Below are 7,400 nucleotides of genomic sequence, written 5' to 3' on the forward strand. Positions count from 1 at the left end.
AGCAAGACAGAGGTAGACAAAAGAACTATTGGAGTGAGGTGATAAAACAGAGTTTAATGCAACTTCATATTACCGAGGACATGACTTTGTATACAAAACTAGGGAGGATACATATTAGGATATCAGGTTAATAAGTGGTAAATATGGATATCTTGCTTACAATGGTTGGTGTTTGTCATTGTATATATACCAATGTTTAATCTTATTTTTAATACTCTATCCCAGTAAATTGTTCATTGATTATCGTATTACAATGTTGTTGTCTCTGGACCCTTCCGATAGATTTTGCATCGTTTCCTTGTTACTTACATTTTTTTTTACTTGAGCCAAGAGTCTTTCAAAAATAATTTTTACCTTTACGAGATAATGGCAAGATGTACGTATATTCAACTCTTGTGATATTCCATGTTTGATATTTACTAATTACTCAACTATTTTTATAATATGACAATCCGGTACACTATTCGAATTCAATAAATTCAAAAGCAAGAGTCTATTGTAAGTCGTATATTTATTTAATATTTATATCGAAAACTATTTTCACAGCTCAAATTCGTGATTAATCTGAGTCCACAATACCTGATTGACAACCTTTGTATTGCCATTTACCACACTTTAGCCATTTTTCTGTTAGGATTCAAATTCTCCCAGAAAAAAGGATCTAAAAAAGTTGATGTTTTTTTGAATAAATCAGCAAAATTTAAGGATGGAAAATGGGTTTACTGCATAACATATGTCGAACATCGAAGGTATTGCTACCGTATCACTGCTTCATTCCTTCATCCCAACTCATTGGTTGCCATTTTCCATTGTGGGTCATGCTAAAAAATGGACTCTTTCAAGAACCCTTTTCGTCAGTTAGTACTCTCCTCCTCTCTTTTAATTGTATAATGTTTGTTCGGAGTACAGATCTTTGCAGAAAATGAGCTGAAAATTCGTAATGGGTGTTTTATTATGTGATTGAAATTGAGTTTTTTGTTGATGGAAGTGATTTATTTACAAATTAGCATGCCCCCTTTGATTAATCCTCTAATAAGGATAAAGAAATTGGGAAATTTTGAGAAATGGGTGAATTTCGATTATGTGGTATGAATCGAGTGTTGTTTTGTGAGCTGCGGGTCTATTGCACACAATACTGTTTAGACCCTCTTAGACTCAACTGTACATTAATATGTTTTTACTACTGCAATATGATATTGAGCAAGACTTCATTAGCATAAGTGATGGTGATTTTCAAAAAATTGATCATAAATCTTGACAGAGAGTGATGTTCAATAAATTGATCATAAATCTTGACAAATTGCCTTACAAAAAGTTAAGGTGATCATCAAAATTTTGTCCACAAAAATAAGGATGTATCGCCAGTTCGCCACAATATTTTCAGCATCATTGAAAATAACTTATTGATTGATTTGTCTCTCGATATATTTGACATATTTCTGAAGGAAGTGGAATTGATACACTCCCTACTCAATGAAGTTATACTTTGTAGTTTTACAAAAAAAAACAAATCATTCTTTTGCTATTAAGCTAAAACTATGATCCTAACAACTCAATGATATAGTAATGCGTATGTACAACTTTCCAGCCCATTTAAATGGAATTTTTTTCTTTACTAATCATGCATAGATTGGTTCTACGGGTTGAAATCTCTCTTTTCAAAAGGGTCAAACACGGTGAAGTTTGGCATTTTAGCTAAGTAACTTTGTGATGAATTAACCAGTTATGTGATAACGAGTGATGAACTTGATGAAGTGGTAGCTATGAGAAAGAAAGTCGTGAAGGACACTAGGATAGCTATTTGGAATGCTAGTTTATCTATCAATATTTTCTTAAATTCATTTTAAAGGTTAGTAAACATTTCTTTTTCTTGACATTTCCAATAAGGTTTTAACTTAAAGAACTCTCAATTATCATTCCTATATTCCATTTTTCTAATCTAGGAGTTCTTCCTTTTTTCTCCCATTCTTTGTCATCAATAAATTGAAATGTTTTTATCTTTTGAGTTATCCCAATACGTTGTTCGTATATTTATGAGGAAGCATCTCAACTACATATCTTTGCACTTTTCAATATTTATAGATATAAAGATATTGTGAAATTACTATGACCATACAAAATAGTAAATTCTTTGAAATTTACTTCTTGTCAATTAAAGACTCATTTTCCTTAACTTGCAACACAATTTTCTATCTTAAATAGTCTTGCTTATAGAATGCAGATACGCCAATACTTAAGATGGAAATATAGTTAAGGTAAGAATTCTTCATATTCCCTTTAGCTAATGATGAAAGAGAATGTGACCATTTTCTCGAGATGATAATTTTGTGCAACTTTGTCATTTGGAGCTGATATACCCCTTGTTATGAAAGTAGCTCATATATGCCCTTACCGTTATACAAATGGCTCACATATACCCCTACTGTTACAAAATGACTCTCATATACCCTTCATTTAACGGAGGTTGAAAAAATTAGTTTTAAATTTATATTTATTACTTTTAATATTTTAAAAAAATTATTTAGGGGTATATATGATTCTTCTATCAAAGTTCAAGGTATATTTTAATTTTCTTAATACATAAATTATTTTTTGACTTCTTTTATTATAATTATTTGAGTTTCTTATTCTTATTTTATTTTTTTCTTTCATTCCTTTTTTTTTTTGAAAAAAAATTCAAACTATTTTTTTCTCTATATTGTAATTTGATTTTTATATTCGAAGAAAAAATTTGGTCATCTACAATAAGTTTTACAAGAATATTAGTGAAACATAAATAAATTTGATTATCAAAATAATAATTCTAAATTAGTCATTGAAACAAAAAAAAATATGTTTGACGAAGATTAAATTTACTCATATGGGATTATATATTGTAGAAAAAAATAGTAAAAAGTTAGCTTAAAATTATCTTTTTTTTTTCATTTCCGTTAGAGAAAAAGGGTACATGTGAGTCATTTGATTATAAGTAGGGGTATATATGAGCCACTTTCATAACAAGGGGTATATCAGCTCCAAATGACAAAATTGAGGGGTATATCAGACCATTTTCCCTTATAAGATTTGTGAAATAAAAATCGACAGGCTTTACTGTCCAAAGCATACCCAATAAAGACACAATCTAGTGTTTTGGGTCAAAATTTTTACCCTCTTTGGTAAAGGAACCTCTGCCTTTGTTAAATACCCCACACATTGAAATATTTTAATGTTTTGATTGTGTTTTTCGATGGGGTACTCTATTGAGTATTTTATTACCTATAAGGATAGCTTTCCCCAAAAGGTTTCGTGGTGAGCCAGAATTAATCATTAAGGCATTCATCATTTCCATTAATGTTCTGTTCTTCCGTTCTTCCAAACCATTTGACTGTGGTGTATAAGGTGCAGTAGTTTGATGAATAAGACCATATTCCAAATATATCTCTGCAAAAGGATATTCATATTCTCCACCCCTATCACTACGAGTCATTTTTATATTTTGATTCAATAGGTTCTCCACTTCATTTTTGTACTGCTTAAATGCATCAATTGCTTCATCCTTACTAATAAGCAAATATACATAACAAAATTAAGTGCAGTCATCAATAAAAGTTATAAAATACTTTTTCCCACCACGAGATGGTGTTGACTTTATATCGCATATATATCTGTGTGAATTAAGTCTAAAGTTTTAGAATTTCTTTCAATAGACTTATAAGAATTTTTAACAAACTTACTTTGCACACAGATTTCGCATTTCGATTTATCATATTTAAAATCAGAAGCAGAATTTTTATCAATACTATCAACAACAATTACATTCAGTTTGAAAAGACCCTCATTAAGGTAGCCCTTTCCTATGAACATTTCATTCTTACTTGTTAGAGCTTTATCACTAACTAGGACACACTTAAACCCATTCTTAACGAGTATTGCAACATAAACTTAATTCATTCTAATAGTAGGGACATGCAGAACATTGTTCAAAGTCAACACCTTGCCGGATGTCATCTTCAACATTAATTTCCCAGTTCCTGCAATCCTTGCTATTACTATGTTTCCCATGAACAAATCTTCATCCTACTCAGCAGGAGTGTACGTTGCAAAGGCTTCTTTTGCAGAGCAAATACGTCTAGTGGCACCTGAGTCGAGAAACCACTCCTTGTGATTTCCGACCATGTTACACTTCGAGGTCATTGCACACAAGTCATCTGCATCTTCCATCTTCTCCATGATGTTTGCTTGACTTTTGCCTTTGACTTTAAACTCTCATATTTTCCTTTCCACCACTTATGAGGGCACTTTTCATTAAATCATAACAGGACTTTTCAAGTTCCTAACTGTTCAAGTTCTCAACTTCTCAAATTCCTCTCTTTCCCTCTATTTCCCATCTTTTGGCTACATATCAAACAAAAACTACTTTCAAAATATGTTTGGAGATATTATTGGGTTCGTTGTTTGTGCGATCTTTGTTGATTCTAGATCAAAAAACTCGACATTCATAGACATCAAATTTGTGTGGGACTCTACTATGAGTCAAATTTCAATTAGGCCTTCTTGAAAACTACTCCTAGCTTACACTATATAAAGTGTAATATATCCCACAGAGAGGGATCTTGAAAATTTCATAAATTCATGAAATATTTATAAAGATATCAAGATGTGGGTGGACTCTTCTTGATCACCAAATACATTAAAAAAAAGATCCATACAAACCTATTTACATGGATATCAAATAAAATTCATTTAAGGTGCAAATTATCCGTTAGAAGAATCTTGAGAGGGATATAATTGTACCCAAACCATTAATTAATAAAATATTCTTGTTTCATCATATTTATTTTGTTGTCGGAGTTTATTTTCCATAAATAAGATTTAGTACAAACAAATTTTGTCTCCTTGAACCTAACAAATTTTTATAATTTCTTTTGGGGTTTGATTAGTTCGATCAGAGTTGATTAATTGGTAAAATTCGTCAGAAATTGAAAAAAAAATGATTATTTGTTGATAAAATCATTCATTCCGTAGTCTGATAGATCTTATGTAGAAATTAATTAATCAGACGAGAATAAAGATAGATCAAGTGCCTTTGGGGTCATCTCTTACCTTCTATGTAGTATTTATCGCAAAATAGATAGATGTACAGACACAAGATTTACTGAAGTTTAACTTTAAACTGTTTGTTGTGAGTTGTCATGAGATGTTATAAAATGTGGAGTTGGTGGAGTCCGAAAGAGTGGACTACACTACTTTGCACATGTGGGGCCTATCTTGGAAGTGGTGGCAGTCCGATGTCGATACTAGAACAACATGTTCATTCCCTGTACTTAAGTTTGAGAACTTGACTTAAGATGGTATTTCAGATCGATTTTTGGAAATATTTCATGCTTTATTTCACCATGCTTTGGTGATTTTACCAGATGAGACTAAGAATTTTCAATTCATGAGAAGTTTGACTTATTATATCCGTTGAAGCAGCTTATCAAACAACCTTGTCTAAAGCTTCTTTTCAAAAAGCAGTCAAAGGTGGTCATGGAGCTTATGCGCCGCATGGAATTTAGGGAGTTGGAAGACAAAAAGTCTTGCCCTTGTTGTTATTTTAGTTGTACCTCATCTGGAGGGGGATCCTTAAGGAGGGGTATTCATCCTCGCTTTAGTATACATGTTCATGCAGTTATGTAAGTGTCTCAGGGATGTAATCTTGGACAAAGTTTCTACAACTTGGGTCAAGACTTATAAAGGTTGCTATTAGAGGTTTTCAGGTTACGGTGACCATTTAATGTATTGGTATTTTTGTTTGTACATGGTGGTTCCTATTCCTACTATGAGTGTGGTGAGTTAGGAAAAATGAATAGATATTCCTCCAGACTTGGAGCAGGAGGCCAACATCAATAATGTTTCAATAATGTTTTGTCACGTTGTTGATTCATTTCTGTTTTTAGGAAAAAAAGTTTGGAAAGATCTTTCTTTAAAACTGAGTAAAATATTCGAATTCAACTTGGAAAAAATGAACAACTTCATAGCAAAACACTAATATTATAAAAAGAAATGTTATTTAAAGAAAGTGAATATAATTTATATATCATGACTTTTATGAGAAAATAACAATGAACAAGAAATTGCATATTCCTTTTTACCTCATTCGACTTGAATAGTCTTGATTCATTCAATTCGTATTTGATCAAATTAATTTTTTTTATGAATTTAAAAACTACTCATTAATGCAAGGTATGTCTATTTGAAGAAGAAAAAAATGGATCATAATTTACCAAGTGATTTAGATCCTCTAAAATAACAATCAAAACCTTTCTTTAAAAATAAAGATAGTTAAAGAAGATATGGTGTTGGCAATTTCAGCGCGACGCCATGGATTAGAAAATCAGAAATGATGCTGCAAAATTCTCACATTCCATTACCAATTGACATCGATGTATTCTCAAATTTTCGTATGCAAAATGTTAGGTTTAAGTAGGTAAATTTAAAAGGGCGTTGTAAGTGTCTAGATCAGTTAAATTTTACTGATGAAGAAGTTGATGAGAGTGCATTCATAAAGTTGTGACATATAAACTTAAAAAGACTTATAGAGACTATTGGACAAACTAATGGATACTTCATCTTTTTCATAAATCTCTCTTTATTTCTTTTTAAATATTTTTTACTTATGATGTTAGATGAATTATGAGTTTTCACTAATGTTTTGTTTGATCCACATTTATGATGGTTTTTACAGAATCAAAATTATCTACGAGATACAAAATATATACAAAGATGTATTTATTGAGTTAATACTATAGTTGAGTTCATTCTAACTATGTTAATTAAGTCTAATGCAAAGATATAACAACAATACGTCCTAAAAGAGAATACGTATCCATTCCAATAAACAACCAAGAGGTTTCTGTAAAAGTGAAGTAATGGTCTTTAATGCCATTAATCTTGACAATATGTTTCTTAAAATGAAAAAAAAAAACAAAATAAACTCTTCTATTTGAGACTCCTCCTCTTGAAATATCTATATAAGAACGAAAATTTGTAAGCATTAAAAATACAACATCAACCACAAAGAAAAAGAGAAAAAAAAATTCCCTCCTTTCATCATATTCTTTGGATATTTTTGGAAATTTGGTTTTGGGCAACCTCCAAACTCTTAGCAACGAGTGCACGTGTTTGAGAGCAGTTATGGAACCTTGAGAGCGACCGGCGATAATGATTTGCGTCGGAGTCAAGCCGAAATTGCATTCAAAGCAGTGGCTTGCCACGACACAGCATTTGTGATTAGTTCTTTACTACTTTATAATTCCAATCTAATATCAATATTGTAGTATTATTCCTAACAATTTGAAACGGTTTTCCTAACATATAATATTGATAAATGGCTATTTCTGTGAAAATTTTTTTTAATGATTTTTCAAAACATGAGCCTT

General features: G+C 31.1%; 1 long non-coding RNA gene across 1 annotated transcript; it reads left to right on the plus strand.

Annotated features, from left to right (window-relative positions):
- The first annotated feature begins 670 nt into the window (after window positions 1–670).
- Window positions 671–5,737, plus strand: LOC114074781. Its single transcript, XR_003575061.1, has 2 exons — window positions 671–857; window positions 5,455–5,737. It is a non-coding gene; the product is annotated as an uncharacterized LOC114074781 (long non-coding RNA).
- The last annotated feature ends 1,663 nt before the right edge of the window (window positions 5,738–7,400 follow it).

Source organism: Solanum pennellii, chromosome 1 (assembly GCF_001406875.1).
Source record: "Solanum pennellii chromosome 1, SPENNV200".
Classification (NCBI taxonomy): Eukaryota; Viridiplantae; Streptophyta; class Magnoliopsida; order Solanales; family Solanaceae; genus Solanum; species Solanum pennellii.